Here is a 17,639-nt window from a genome sequence, read left to right as displayed (position 1 = left end):
ATAATATGCATTATACACTATTAGCTTCTAAAGTTGCACGTCATATTATGTTTAAATATGCATTTTGCTAACATTCTCCTCCTTTGATTGCTTCTACTCTATCCAGAGACATATACAACATTATTTCATTCCCTGGCGCCTTCCTCTGTGGAACGCTTAACTAGGCAGGTAATTTGATGTACATTGCAAGTAGGATTGCATTTTCTATTGACAAATACCACTACAGGTCTTGATCCATAGTCTCGGTACAGGTATGTTGCCAGAGTCCCTGACTAATACTTACATGCACAGTATCCCGCACTAGACACATGCTCCCAATATGAGCAGAACAACACAAATGGCATTCATGATATTCAGTATGACTGACCCCATCCACCCAATGGTTTGTGGAAATGGTTCGCAGTGGGTTTGGGCCTGTTTCCGCCATGGATGACACCTGCTATATTACCTGTAGGTGGGCGTTGCTTTTGGTCTCTTCATGTGGTAGTTGGACACAGCGATCTTCTTCAGTAAGCGCAGACGCACAATTCTCAGCGCCACGGTGCAGTCGTGGCACTATTACATTTTGTGACACAACAGTTCTCATTGCATCCAGTTCATCAGTCACATGTTCAGGAGCAGGAAGTCACATTCATCCTTCCTCCGACAGTTTTTGATAACCTCCTCTGTTCCCTGATTGCTTTCACTACTCCAGAAGCTGGGGGTGTTCCAGCCCAGGTTGTGACGCTGTCACTGAAGTCCATATGAATCGGTATTCCTTTATCTCTTGCAGAGGACTGACATGTCAGAACAGCTTCCATTTCTCCCAGTGGATTAGTAGGTTTCCCAACTGTGTTCCCAGTTCTTCGAGCTATATGTGTTATAGTTCGTTTCGCACCCACAGGCAATTGTACAGTATGTCATGTGACTGGAGCCAGACAACCCAAATAACAACTGCCGGACCACTTCCCAGGTAACCATTGCTATGCTTATTTCCCACAAACAACATAACTATATTCTACTTTATTACTGATGCGGGTTACCTCTGCATGTAACAAATTCCTGTCTCTAACAGAGTACTGTTTATACAATTCAGGATGTTTCTGCACATCCTTCAACATTGTTCTCATGATGTTTCAATACAAATTAGGAATGGTGCTACAAGTAGTACTGTGATCTTTGGCTGTTATATGACATTCATAAGACACAGTTATGTTACAAATACTCCCACCAACTGCAACTGTACCATGTTTATGATAACATACAATTCCTTTTTGTGTAACAGGTAAGTACATTGCCACGTTGTCCTGTGATGTCACAGAACCTGTATCAAAGTGTAGATATTCACAAGTCTCAATCTATCCCCAAGGGGACCACATGCATCGGAAGTCCTCCATATGATGTAGGTATGGCAGTACAAACACAGCAATTTAAAGTGTTCCTGGTCTCTATCTGCACACGCATCATGCCTAGGGATCTGTTGAGGTGTGGAAGACACTCTGTGGCCAGTTCATCACGTATCAGTATTTGTATCCGTGTAGTTATATGCAGGTGAGGTTCCGGAAATTGTAACGTAAACACAAACATGGTTAATAGGTGTATAATCATTAGGACAGCAAACATAAATGTCTTTGGGGTTGCTTTGTATTGTTATACAGTCTTCGCCGGGTGATTCGGCTCTTTGGTATATCAGCTACAAGATGTCAATCAGACTTGATATCCTTTACCAGTTTGAGAAATGTGAGGTGGACCCAGGACAACCTCTCTGCAAACTTTACTGCGGTAGGCGCTGCCAACAGTACCCGTACAGACATTCGCACTGTCCACTTGGCAATAATGTTCTTTGGATAACAGTGACATACACACAGGATACTGGTGTCAGCTATGCTTCCGCCTTCGCTTGCTCTTATCTGTAACAGACTTTAACTGAGGAACAGTGTTACTAGTTAACAATCCTCTCATGTCACCTACTACTGAGTCATCGACCTCCGGCTCTGCAGGCATGACAGCTTTCCACTCTGGCACATGATATGCCATTCCACATACTACTTCGAAGTGGGTGCAGCACTTTACATTTGGGACTGTTGTCATGCTCAGCAATGCTAGAGGTAGACAGTTCATGTAACTCGCCTGGATGTCACCCACCCAACTCCTCTACTTATTTCTCGATCCCATTCTGCGCGGCAGCAGTCGTGTTGAGTGTGGGTTGTACATGCAATTGACATTCATGGTAATACGAAGTAATCCCCAGGTAGCGTGATTGTCTGGTTAACTACATGTGTTCTATTGTCACTGTAGCTTCTTTACAGCATGCCAGATCTATGGATAGTTAATTTTACTGGCACCTTTGCCACTGCTGCTGCATCCGGATTACTGGTTGGGAATGCTTCTAGCCATTTTGATTATCTATATGTGTAATCGCTAAACAGTCTTTGTTCCCTTCACATTTATGCAGATGTATGAATTCCATACAAATAGCACGGAACGGTTAGGGTGGTGTAGGTCAACTCACTCCCTTCGGTTTAAATACTCCCTGTGCATGATATCTACGGCAAACGTGACACGCTGCTCATGAGGTTTGTATGTGGTTCGTGATTCCGTATGTTAGGGGTATTCTGTTAACCAAATGTACCATCCCCCCTGTTGAGACATGTCTGTACCCATGGCTCCACAAAGCCGCATATCTGAATATATTAGACGTTAATATTGGCTTTCTCACTGTGGATATGTGCAGTCCGTGTTCAAGGATTGCTCCTCGCCATAACCACGTCGGCTTTTCTGCTTTCGTAGTTGCTGTTTGCATTGTTTGTACAGTTTCTACATCTAAACAGTCTGAGGTTTGTCATTCCTCATTCACACAGACACTTTCCAAGTGTGACGCTGCTTGTTTTGCAGGTGCATGAGCTCATGCCTCAACTTTCCTACTGTTATCCTGTTGCATTCTATGCCCTGCACATTTACAATTACCTACTTCAGTGGGTAACTGCATGTAGTGTAATGCATTCAGGTTCATATGCGCATGCTTAATCGGTTTACCGGTGGATGTTATCATTCCCCTATTCTTCCACTGCTGCTCATAAACATGCACTGCACAGACAACAGAATGACTATCCACTATGTCCACACATCATTTTTCCGCTACAGTACAAGCACGTGTTAAAGCTATCTATTCTGCTGCTTGAGCAGACACGTTATGCTGCAGGGTTTGGCCGCCTACAATGTCATTATCAATAACTACTGCATAAACTACTTCATTCGTTCCTGTAGGACTCTGTCTACATGATCCGTACACATTAACTGTCACCTCTGCATCATCTAAGGGTATATCAGTGTTATCATGTCTGTGTGTAGTTATTTAAGCCATTTCATATAGGCTACTGTGTGATGTACCATACACAGCTGTCAGACGTGACGCTCATAGGTTTCATGTTGTACAACGCTCAATCACCATGTGAGGTTGACTCAGTGGTATGGTCAGACATGACACATGTGTAGCACGAGTCAGGAATTCTATCTTCTCTTGCAGCAGATTGATGGCAACTGCATGACACATTCTCACAGTGAGAGGGTGGTCTAGTAACATTACGGCCGGGCCTGTACTGCCATGGGTGCTACAACAACTGCCTGTACACAATGTGGCAGTGACCATGCCACAGTGTCCAACTGCAATGAGTAGTCATCTATTTGGCGTTGCTTACTTCCCTGTTGTTGCATCAAGACTGACGTCATATATCTCCGCTTACAATCTACGGTCTGACAACATGTGTTATGATTATTCACGAGACCTACTACAGCTGTTAAGGCTATCAATCGCTCTAGTCTGCATAACGCTGTTTCTGCTACTGTAATCCGTGTACTATGTGTTGTGCTGCCATGGGTGTATTAAAGGTTAAGGCAAACAAGACAGCGGATTCCACAGCATTGTTTGGTATCCAGATGTAACATGTGTTAGTCGGCCCAGACACGACATCATTCCCTTCTTGTTAGTTGGCTTGGGTGCTTATTATATTGCTACCTTCCTATCGCCATGTGATGTTCTACCCTACTTGGATACCAGATATGCCATGTAATTGACCTGTATTCTCTGTATTTGCAATTTATGCTTGCTTACTTTATGTCCGTGTTCTGCTGATTATCTCAATAATGATATTGTATCTTCCATACATTGCTGCTGGGTAGGGGCCGCAAGCAGAATATCATCCAATTAAAGTGGAGCTTGACTGGCCCCGGTGGAGTTGACACCGAATGTAGCTAGCCATCCCCTGTGAGAATATCGTTGTACTTTCACAGTAGCCCCGCGATAGCCGGGTATGGCTGTATCTGTCACCCTGACTGTACAAGCAAAGCAATACGAACTATGTGGATGTATAGGTATTGCAAAGTAAGCATAGCTTATATGTACCACGGTAAGATACTTCTGTGGCATGTTCATAGCATTGAATATAGTGTGTGGGTCTGGCACCAACGCTACCCTAAGTATTCTTACATTATTTACAGCTTATACATACTGTACCATCCGCCATTCCCTTTTGGTTTCCGATCAGGAGATACAGGGTATTGCATGGTGAATAGCGGTTACTTTGTGGATGGGGAATTCCTCTGACTTTGCAGATATCTTCTGGTGTCCACGGTCTATACGCCACGGGGCTTGGGTCCTGGCCTTCCTGTCCTGCATGATGGTTCGGTACTTCAATTAATTGACAGATATCCTCACTCTGTTTTAGTACTGTGTTCTTACTCGGTGTCCCTAGGTATGTTACGTGTTCGGGATGTGGTTTCAATAGCTTCTATTACATTTGTTCGTTGTGCTACCTCTGTTGCCACAGGATAACGTGTGGGGACTAGCCTGCCCTCCCGCTTAATATCCTGCATGTGGTATCTGAGGTGGTAGGGTGTTGTCCGGGGGGGCGGTCGGTACTACTGTATTATGATCTTCTCTGTGTACGTATGATGCTTAGCCATTTGTAGTGTTCTATTCCCTTCAGTACACTACCTCAGTCCACCGATGTGCATGACGGATACCCAATTGTCGCTGTTTTGTCGCCTGCACATCTTAGGGCTGCCACCTTTTACAATGCACAATGTGGGACATTAGTGTTCGGAACGTGTAATTTGCCGGGAAAATGCATACCCACGGCCAGTACATAGGACAGGTATTCACGTTTTGCCAGGAGAGCGACCAATTGTTGTAGCATTTCAGTTGCTTATTCTGTTTATTATTATATTTTGCTGTTCCACATACAAATTTACTGTTTTACGCTACCATCTTGATATATATCTGGGAAATGTTTGTCCTGAGATATCAGGACATTTGACATTTGTTCGGTTTATTTACAGGACACGACTGGCCAGAGAGGGCATATCCCTCTCAGGGTGGAACAGGTGTTTACCTTGGAGCATATGCATCAAATTTTCAGGGATTACAATGTTTCAGTAACGATATGTTGCCTAATATACCATCAATGTCATATTTATTACCCCATTTTGCTGCGTAACTCACAATTATGTGCTCTCTGCGATTGCATATTCTTCACGCCACCCGTCAAACGCGGATCACATGATCTGTTGCTTCGCTAATCTTCCCTATCCTCTACACGACTGCTACGCACTTTCTGTCATAACACGTGTGTCTCCTTCCCTGTATCCACTGTAGTGTCTACAATCACTATTTACTCTGCTGTGTGTTCCCCTGACCTATGTTCAGATTTAACAGTATGTGGGTAGGTCTTCGACCCGATATCACTACTGTTAACAGAAACACAATGTAGTCTGGTCCCTGATCTACAATAGACACAAAAGGCAGACACTGCTTAGCTGGGCCTCCTGTGTAAGGCTGCACGCTTTCTTCTTGGGATCCAGTTTTCCGCTTTTCAGCCACAGATCAGACAGTAAACAGCCTCTTTACACACAACAATTCAGTCGGAGGTCTTTTCATTCAAGAAGAACCATTTATGCATATTCTCCAGCGCATATGTCTAACCAGCCATGCACTCTGACCTGTAGCTTACCAAGGGAATTCGGATTACAAGGATCACGATGTGAAATAAGTTGTTACAACCAGACTGTAGTTATCAGTAGGCTTTTCTAAGTGACAGCCGATAACACAGGAGGCTCGGGTTCGAAAGTTTTAGTAGTGTACACAGGCAGGCTAAATAATGTACAGTCCAAGTATGAGAGTTTTGTCTGACTCTATACAGTAAGCAGTTTCTTTATATAGTGTTTACAATCAGCTTTTGCCCACCTTACTGACGTGGTCGGTCACAGGGCATTTCCATCACTATGGTCCGCAATAGTCTATACATACGTGGGTGCTGGGCTCGTGCTTTTAAATTGTTTTCTCATGGGAATAACACAGCCTTGCAAGGCACCTTGTACATTACAGTATCCTTTTGTGATTGTAGCTGTTTCAAGGACCCTAGACTGTTACGATACAGTGGACAGTTAATTTCTTAATACGCTGCTTTGTCTCTCTGGTAGGGAGTTGTACTGCTATCTTCCATTGAGCTCACAAGGCCATCCTCCTCTGGGGAAGGAGTGCTGTTATGCATGTACATACATTTATTGTTCTGTAACCCAGCAAATAATTAATGATGACAGACATGAGCCTGCTGTCCTGCTTACTGCCAGGTTCAGAATTCCATCACAGTACAGCTTAGCTTCACCAATTACATGCAGGCTTAGTTCTACTGCCATATTGTACGGTACAATTCAATACATTATATAGTATTTAGAGTGTAAACTGGAACTTCATATGTGTTTCTATATATTTTACGAACAACATCCATCCAGCCATATGCATGTTGTTCCATCCTTTACCTTGACCATGTGTATTTGTCCGTCCAGCCACGCTAATCTCCACATGTGATGTCCCAGTTTCACCTTCTTTGCCTGTAGCACCCTGTTAGGACGTCCTGTGTGGTAGGCACCTGTTCCGCTATATGTGATCGACTTCACTGCAAAGATAATCATCGATGCGGTGGTCCAACGACCCGACTTGTCCACATGTGTACACTTATGTGCACCGTGTCGTATGCAAACCTAGATGGTTTGGACGAGTACATACTACATGCCGGATGTACACATTCTGCTGACACATTCACATGCAGCCATTTACATATCTGTACCTGCGGTGGGTTGGTGACATGTGGGTAATGATTTGCCCGCGTGGCATTGCCTAACACAAACTTCTTACCACAGTTCAGGTATGCACATTGTGTGTGGTTGTATAGCTGCACACGGATGCTAGCAGGTTTGGGTGCAGGGGTATACATGGGTGTGACTGACATGTACAATGAGGCTATTGTGTAGTACATCCGAATGCATGGGTTCTGCTTCTGGATATTGCACTTCATCATACACCATCCAGTGTATGCAACAGAGACGTTGCTGGGTCTGGGATATGTTGCTATGCACATGTTTGCCTGTGTTTGAGGTATCTTGCTTCCTTACTGTTGTTATGTCAGCACAGCTACCCGGCTATGTACTGTCACTACTGCTTGTGACCATTATGGTTGGCACCTTTTCCAATGCCCATAGTGGGGCATGTTATGTGGACACTTGCGAATTTGCAGGACTACACATACCCAGGGCTAGTGCAGTTGACAGAACTTCACTTGTTTGCCATACTATGAGCTTATTCTGTAAGCGCTTGGGTTCCTTATTTCTTTTCTTATGCCATGTCTGTGTTCCATATCATAATGTATATGTTTTATGCTACTATTTACATATATATTGCGGAATTTGCGTGGCAGGGGATCGGGGGTCATTTTCCATTTTTACGATTGTTGCAGGGACACGACTGTCCAATCAGGGACTGTCCATGGCACATTGGGACAGCAGGTAACCCTGGTGACCATGCCCATGTCGCTGCTGGGGTTTCCACCTTTTCCATTTTCCGATCTGGGATATTTCCTTGACTCACATCTGCCTTTACAGGCCGACACATACAAACGGTCACTATATAGCATAGAAATTCACTTGTTTGCCTAAATAATTTGCTTATTATTGTGGCAATTTACTTGCTTATTCTGTTTATTGTGTCATTTAGGTATTTCTGTTACAGAAATAACCAATTCATGCTACCATTACATTACATACTGGATATCATTGTGTCCTACAATCGTAGCACATCAGCCATTTCTAATACGTTTTTTCGGGACACAACTGTCCATGGAGAGACTGCCCCAACCAAAGTGGGACAGGTGGTGACCTTAGTCGCTGCTCCTATGTCGGTGCGGCACGCTGACATGCGGCTGTACACCTTCTCTGAGTGTAAACACTGACAGTGCATTGCGGACGAAGGCGGTCTTATGCGTATCCTTTGCTCCTTGGACGGGTACACTTATGCCTTCGTGGCTTCTATTTGCTTCTCCGTTAATTTGGAACGGCGACTATGTTGCATACTGTACGTGCGTTTCATTCTGCACGGGACCTGGCTGCTGCCATTACTATTGTGGGCGGACCGTGGCTGTCAGCACATTAGGTTGCTCACCTCATGCCGGCTTAGACACGCCTCCAGACGCATCCTACCTGGGCTCGCTCACGTACACTACGTACGTGTCTGTGATTCCGGTGCACTCTCATTAATATGTATATGGCGCTACTGCGCCGGATATTCCATGCACCGCCGGCGCAGGCCTTACGCCGGCCTTGCGCCGAGCTTCATGAATCCCGGGGTCTGTCTTTTTTGCGTATCTGAGTAGTGTTTTTCATTCCATCTGCAAACCTAACACTTCTATGTGACTCAAACAACCTACCCCTTTCATAGTCTTCCATATCTCTGGAAAACTTGTATAATTTCTTATCTTTCAAATGGGTTTCAGAGGTAATCAGTTCCTTTGACAGTCTACTCAGATTGTCCTTAAAATTAGTTTGATCTTTATATTTTTTCAATTCCTCACATATTTTTTGAACATCACAAATGTTGACCTCAATTGTTCTTTCATAGTAAGAAGATAGAATGTTAACAAAAGACATGGATGCCTGTCGCTGTGCCAGGTTCCAGTCCCTTAATAATATATCATCCGGCTTGCTGACTAATGGTTGTAGTTTGGTCCTTAAACCTCTCGGGGTGATGTTTTGATAAGCTTTAAAAAGCTTTAAATGCCAAATACTAGTACATAAAGTTTTTACCTTCTTGCCAAGCTGAGTGAATAGCAAATTACAACCATCAATTGGATCAATCTGGCTGTTATCCTTAGAGCCCTCGTTCATATGTTTAATTCTAAATACATGGATATCATCCTTGTCAGCACAAAGCCCTTGAAGCAACTTATTGAGATCCATGACTGTAAGTTGCTAATTTGCTTAAATCAATCCAAAAGACTCAGGTTGTCAACTGTGATGTAAAAATGCCAAAAATTAAAAACGATATGACATCACCTGGGCAGACTGTCAGAGGTGCTGGGAAATGAAACCCTTATGGTTGAACCTGGTTATCTGATACAATAAGTAGTTATGTAAACCCGATTTGTGTCACAGAGAAATGCAAAAAGTTGGCTGATTGAAACCAAACAGTAACAAGGCAATAGACTTGTTAGGTCCAAAAAGGACACAAAAAAAGTTCCACCCAGAATAAACAAATGAACAATCCGAAACCAAGGCCACTGTTATAAAATAAATTCACAAGTTAGATATAATTATGAATGCCTACCACTGTAAGGATAAACAACCCCCTGTTTCAGAGACAAAGGTAATGCAGAAACAATTGACTAATCCCTGATAGAAAACATGTTCACAGGTGAGGGGCTTTTTAACCACATATATGTACACATGTCCTTATTGTCTAATATGTCATAACCAATTTTAATTATACCCTGCCAACACACAGAGTCATTGCCCTAAACATAAATAAAATGTTCAATAACCAAATGTCAATATGTAATCCACTTGTGATATAGTGTGTGGAAATCAGGTCCTATTTGTATTAATCACATATGTGACCTAAATAGCTCACTGTCCCCTAAAAAGCAATATCCAAGCTAATATGCAGCAAAAATAACTGCTGTAAAAAATGGGGATTATTTTGTATTAGTTACTAGATTTTAGTTGTCCTAGTGGTAAGTTAGTCATAAATGTGTAAAAATCATAAATTCCCCCAATTATAACATCCATATGAGCAGAATAGGTCCGTCTGATGAGAACTAACAATAATGCATGACTGCATAGACTCAGTCCTAAATCATGAGCCCAAAAAATGTGAGACAACACGACGAAAAACATGCACTCAACCCCTGTTCAGGTAACCAATGTTGCCTGGGATGTTTATAAATCACGATATATCATTCGTAGACCCATAGAAATATGACTGGTGCCCACTCAGCTAAAAAAAGGAAAAATAAATGGTTCAGAATGCACCATTCTATGTCTGTTTAACCATCCAATCCAAGGAAAAGTACTTTCTCCAGATGTAAACCGACTGTTTAAGAAACTGTATGAGGGACAATGGCAAGCCCTAATTCCCTACATCTCTAATAACACAAAATACTTATTGCTTGTTAGATAATAAAAGCATAACTAAACAGTAAGCAGTAACATGTACACCATTTGTAAAATTCTGCAAGAATGATAATTGTCCCAAACCAAAATGTATAGTGAACAATGTATGTATAGGCAAACACCAAAATGGCTTCTTATAAAAGTCTGCCCAAAACAATTGGAAACTATCCTCTGTGGAGTTTATATGCACTCTATTTGCTCCCAATCCTTCAATAGTGCTGTCCTTATTGATCACAATCCATTCCAGTATGACTCTTAAACAAAAGAAGTACAGTCAAAGTCCTAAAATATATCCAAATAATCCCCGGTTTCACAAACACATGTTGACACACCAAACCATGTCCAATATGAGAGCCAACCTTGCCGCGGTTTCAAAATATCACTTCCAATGTCAGCCAAAAAAAGGAATGTTACTGGGACTCATAAAAATATCGCTGCCAACAAAAAAATTATGCCAAAGGACTGCCAAAAGCCTATATGGTTGGTGAATGATTGCTCCCATGCTGGAATGGAAACTGATGGCAGATTTCGGAGGTTACTCACCACTGAGTCCAATCCATTATTGGTTAAACCGTGTGATGCATGAAGTGGGGCTGGTGCTAATATGAATTTAGCCGGCCTCTCTGATGCTGTTCGACAACTGGAGAATGATTTTTACAAACTGAAAAGACTGAGTTGGCAGCAGCTTCATTTTGAAGCATGCCTACACCATAAGGTTATTCCCAGAGGACTACGTGTATTGGTTATGCCAACACATGGTGATGTCTATCCCGAACTTTTGAGTAAGTGCCAACAGCTCAATATTGAGTTGAGCTTTAACTATCTAAGGCTACTAATTAACTTTTTCAGACCTACTGAGGATGAACTCAGGGAGACCTTAATAGCCAAACAGAAAGAACTATACAAACTGTTTGGTGATGAGTTTACATTAAAATTCAATACTATCATGGATAGCATATCCGCTTATGATCAGCGGATTAAGGCACAGAAGCTAAAAAAGCTGACTAGAGATGTCACTGATTTTATGGGGTCAGGTCTTTATGTGGACTAGGAGTGATCATGCATCAGAAGATGAACGTGTTACATCTGATGCTGCTGAAGTGCCTGTTATTGCTTTAACCACCTCTACCAGCAGTGTTGCTGACAATTTTCCTATAGTCAGTTCTGCTGGATTGAAAGGGTTCACTAACTTTGCCTGTTGATGCGGCTTCTCCCATTATATGCAATGTGACTACTGCACCTTTAAATTCTATGCCATCTGCATCTGTTCCGGATGTACAACCTAAAAAGAGGCTGCATGATAACTCAAGTGAAGATTTCCCTTTAGGTATGCCATTTCCCATTCAGCAGAAGAGGTTTCAACAGTTTCAACGATCCCAGAGTCGAGGAAGGAAACGTCAATGACCGAACAAGGATTCCAGGACACAAACCTTGAAAAAGATGTGGAGGGGACCAACAACTCCATAGTCCTTAATTTGTCTAGTAAGATTTTAACTTCTGCTCAATTAAGTTTACTACAACGTGGCTTAGGTTTTATTCCAGCCCAGAATTCCATGTTTAGTGAGACTATCATTGATTTTCGGCTTTTTGCTCGTAGAGTCATGCTTAAATCTATGTTTCCTAATGAAAGACCATTGACTGATGTCAACAACTTTTCTTGTAAGAAGCCTAGTGTCTTTCAGCCTATACTCAGTCCTGTTTTGGATACGTTCTTTAAAAAGTGTGAGGGTGATCTGGCTCATATGTATAACGGCGGTAACATCAAGGGAACGTTTTACAACATTAGCAATGAGGAGAGACATGCTTTACATGAATTGCAGAATGATGCGACACTTATTATCATGCCTGCTGATAAGGGAGGTGTGATTGTCCTCCTGGACTATGACTTTTATTATTCTAAAATGACTGAGATGTTGGGGGACATTAATGTTTATGATCAAGTTGACCAGGGCTTTATTGACTCTATACATGATAGAGTACAATCTTTTATTTATGATTGTTTATCTGATGGAATTACTGACAAGCAGTTATATGATTATTTAATTGTTGCATTTCCTGTTGTGCCTATATTTCAAGCATTACCTAAGGTACATAAGGCTCCGGTCAACCCCCCACTTCGACCTATAGTTTCAGGAGCGGGGTGGTTGACGGAGCCCTTTTCACTTTTTTTAGATAAGAAATTAAGACCGCTAGTGGGGGCGGAACCACAGATACTTAGAGATAGTAAGCAGTTTTTACAGCATGCTAGTGATCTTGTTTTTGATGGAACTTGTTATATGGTATGTCTTGATGTTTCTTCCCACTTTTCTAGTATCCTCAATGATTTGCGAATAGATATGGTGAGGGAATTTATGTTGAGTAAATCTGTTGATGGTGGATGTGTGGATTTGATATGCTCGTTCTTGGAAGTGGTCCTGGAAAACAATGTTTTTAGATATGAGGATCAAGTCTATTTACAGAAGGTTGGTGTGGCTATGAGCACTAGTTGTGCCAATAGCTACGCCAACTTAGTGATGGCTCAATGGGAGAATGAGTATATTCTAGGTTCTCCATTTTCTTCCTGTATTAGAGTATACAAGAGGTTTGTGGATGACCTCTTTATTATTTGGGTAGGTATGGAAGCTTCCTTATTGGAGTTCCTTACTTATGTCAATCAGACTATCTCCTTTCTGAAGTTTACATGTAGGTACTCAGATAAGGAGATTGATTTTTTGGATGTTAAGTTGATTGTGAATGAACAGAACAAACTTACTACTACTCTTTACAGGAAGGATTGTTGGAGAAATATGGTGTTACACCGTGATAGTATGCATCCGAGACACGTATTCAGGATTGTAATCAAGGGGCAGGGAATGAGGGTCTCCCGCCTGAATAACAAGGATGATTTGTTTTATAAAGGTGTTGAGAAAATGGGTGATGAATTTTTATCTAGAGGCTATGGGAGATGCGAGGTTGATGTAGCTTTACATGAGAGTTGTAGGGAGAGAGATAGGAGAGCTCGCCCTTTTTATTCTGATGGTTATACTTGCATGTCGAATATTCCTGATAGCAATGAACTGATTTGCTCTAACCAGGAGGTTCCCTTCTCCATATTCTATACCAGTGACGTTAAGCACATCCTGGGTATAGTTAGAGACAAATGGCCAATTTTACATCTGGATGATGGGTTGAAGAAGGTGGTGGGGGATAAGCCAAACTTTGTTTTTAAAAACAAGAAGAGTCTTAAGAGACAATTGTGCTATAAGGATGTATGCAATACACCTGAGGCTGATGATGATATGCAGATAGGAACAATGAGATGTATGAACTCTAATTTTTGTGATAATATAGATGTTTCACACAATTTTGTGCACCCTGTAACCAAGAAGGTTTATGAATTTGGGGCATGTGCTAATTGTAGGAGTAGGGACTTGGTTTATTTGGCTAGCTGCAGAGTATGTGGCTGTTTTTATATTGGCAAGACCAATAGGTCCCTAGCTGAGCACATCAGGGAACATTTATATTTGATAAATAGACATGATTCATGAAATGCGCTAGCTAAGCATTGTTTAGAAGTAGGTTTTGATCATGTATTTGGGTTTAGGGTTGTTGAAATAGTTAGACCCAGTATACGAGGTGAGGATTTTAGGAACTATACAGAAGAATGTGAGCTCCATTGGATAATCCATCTACAGGCTGAAAAATATTCAGGCATCAATGGTAGGACTTCCATAAAACCCATTTTGAAGGGACGTGCTCTCTTTAAGTTATTTAATAGGTATACTGCATTTGGAAGCACAATACCTATATATGGCCAGCAGGAAGTTTCTTTTTAATTGATGTAGAATCTTATAGGTTCTTTTAAACTGATGTTTTAATTGATTTGATTGATGATATGGAGAATATATATGTTTGGTGTTTTAGTTTGTTTTTGAGGTCTGATGAAGCACGTATTTCCATGTGAAAGTGCTTACCGACATTGCAATAAATAGTTTGGGATTTTATTATTCTATGCCATGGCGTGGTGTATCTACTTTTATTTTATCTTCATTGTTTGTGTTTTTACACCACTTGTTCTTGAGAGAGTTCGTTTTTTATCCAATAAGGAAATGTGTACATATATGTGGTTAAAAATCCCCTCACCTGTGAACATGTTTTCTATCAGGGATTAGTCAGTTGTTACTGCATTACCTTTGTCTCTGAAACAGGGGTTTGTTTATCCTTACAGTGGTAGGCATTCATAATTATATTTAACTTGTGAATTTATTTTATAATAGTGGCCTTGGTTTTGGATTGTTTATTTGTTTATTCTGGGTGGAACTTTTTTGTGTCCTTTTTGGACCTAACAAGTCTATTGCCTTGTTACTGTTTGGTTTCAATCAGCCAACTTTTGGCATTTCTCTGTGACTCAAATTGGGTTTACACAACTACTTAATGTATCAGATAACCAGGTCAACCATAAGGGGGTCATTTCCCAGCACCTTTGACAGTCTGCCCAGGAGATGTCATATAGTTTTTAATTTTTGGCATTTTTACATCACAGTTGACAACCTGAGTCTTTTGGATTGATTTAAGCAAATTAGCAACTTATAGTCATGGATCTCAATAAGCTGCTTCAAGGGCTTTGTGCTGACAAGGATGATATCCATGTACTTAGAATTAAACATATGAATGAGGGCTCTAAGGAGAACAGCCAGACTGATCCAGTTGACGGTTGTAATTTGCTATTCACTCAGCTTGGCAAGATGGTAAAAACTCTATGTACTAATATTTGTCATTTAAAGCTTTTTAAAGCTTATCAAAGTCAAAACATCACCCCGAGGGGTTTAAGGACCAAATTACAACCATTAGTCAGCAAGCCGGATGATATATTATTAAGGGATTGGAACCTGGCACAGCAACAGGTGTCCATGCTTTTGTTAACATTCTAGCTTCTTACTATGAAAGAACAATTGAGATCAACATTTGTGATGTTCAAAAAAATATGTGAGGAACTGAAAAAATATGAAGATCAAACTAACATTAAGGACAATCTGAGTAGACTGTCAAAGGAGCTGATTACCTTTGAAAACCATTTGAAAGATAAGAAATTACAAAAGTTTTCCAGAGATATGGAGGACTATGAAAGGGGTAGGCTGTTTGAGTCACATAGAAGTGTTAGGTTTGCGGATGGAATGAAAAACACCACTGAGATACACAAAAAAAGACTGAGATATATATTGAGAAAAGGTACATCACATACCACAACCTCGGGGAAGGAATCCTCCACTACTGACACCAAATCCATATACATTAGTGATTCCCCTGATTCCAAGAGGGGCCGGGGTCCAGAATACCCTTTACGGGTAGGAGGCACAGGGGGAGCCGCAAACATAGGGGTAAAAACCATAGAGGATCTTTTTCAATCAATAGTGAAATAAATCTGGAATGTTCAAATGTGCATAACATTTCTAAACATGTTTTAACATCTGAAGAGGAAACACTGTTAAATAAAGGTCTTGGTTTTATCCCTGTTTATTTTTTTTTTTTGTAGATGAAAGAATTTTTGCATCTGACATATTATCTTTTTGTAGAAAGATTAATCTAAAATTGTTTTCAGCCAACAGGATCAATCTCAAAGATCTACTGAATTTAGATTCCATAAATCTAACTTCAGTCCACCCATGGACAAACATGTTGCAATTTTCCAACAGGCAGTGATTAAAGATTTGCATTACCATCTAGGCTCCCTAAATATTATCAGACATAACTTAACAAAGATGGAACAAAAGGCTTTTATGGATCTTAGGGCTAACACTGATATTTCCATTCTTCCAGCAGACAAGGGTGGGATGGTGGTGGTCATGGACTCCAGTTATTATTGGGCTGAGGGAAGTAGACAATTGTCTAACCCTCAGCATTATATGCACATGCCCACTGACCCAACTCCAAACTTCAAAAAAGAAATTGACAATTTTTTGCTGGAAGCGGTTGAGGAGGGAATTATCAGTGTTAAAACCAAACAACTAATGGTCAGTGATACAGGTAAACAATATTTCTACTTACTGCCCAAAATTCACAAATCTTTGAATACGCCACCAGGCAGGCCTATTGTTTTGGGCATAGGCTCTCTTACAGAGCCTTTGTCTGCATTTCTGACTGAATATTTTAAACCATTTTTGCCATATATCATAGCCAGATTAAAGGACATGACAGAATTCTTACAAATTGTTTCTGAGTCTCAATTGGAACCACATTGGTTGATTTGTGCCCTGGATGTCAAATCACTCTACACCAGTATCCCACATTGGGCTGGATTAACAGCATTAGAATTTTGGTTAAACAAGATTAACATCTACAGCCCGGGTTTAAACACACTGCTCATTTGTATGGCCAAGCATGTCCTTACTAAAAATGTCTTCCATTTCCAACATGAGTGCTACTGGCAAATTCAAGGTACAGCAATGGGGGCATCTTTTGCCTCAATATATGCTGATCTATATATGGGATACGTGGAGGAGAATATCACATACGATGAACTACATAATTTGTATATGCCAGAGATAGACATATGGAGAAGATATGTGGATGACTGTTGGCTTGTATGGAAAGGGGGCAGTGAATATCTGGAGGAATTAATTGAATATCTCAATGGAAATAAATGGGGGGGCTGAATTTACAGTCAGTCATCACTCTAATGAGATCCACTTTCTGGATGTTCATCTGCAACGTCAAGCAGACAACACTTTACGTACTACTGTTTATCGAATATATCCACAATACAACAACCTGTTACACGCCGCCAGTCTCCACCCCAAACATACCATTAACAACATTCCAAAATTCCAGTTTTTGCATTTGAAGAGAATCTGCTCTTCACAGCAGGATCTTACACAATCCCATCATGATTTAGCTAATAAATTTTTAGCTAGGGGATATGGCAAGCAGAATGTCAACTCTGCAATGCAATGGGCGAAAAACCAATCCAGGGATACCTTATTAGAATATAAACATCAGCCCAGGAAGGATAACAAGGACACCTTGAGGTTGGTCACCACATATGGCCGAAATACAGCACATCTTGTTGACATCATTGATAAACATTGGAACATTTTGAAGACCAGTGTACAATTGGATGACATCTTGGGGGAACAAATGCCTATTTTCTTATAGGTGAGGAAAAACTTTGGGTTCCCATTTTTCTC

The sequence above is a fragment of the Protopterus annectens genome, chromosome 5.part0, assembly GCF_019279795.1.
Source record: "Protopterus annectens isolate FY-2018-M chromosome 5.part0, PAN1.0, whole genome shotgun sequence".
In the NCBI taxonomy this organism is placed as follows: domain Eukaryota; kingdom Metazoa; phylum Chordata; order Ceratodontiformes; family Protopteridae; genus Protopterus; species Protopterus annectens.
The sequence above is the reverse complement of the archived record's forward strand: the minus strand, read 5'-3'. Positions refer to the sequence as shown.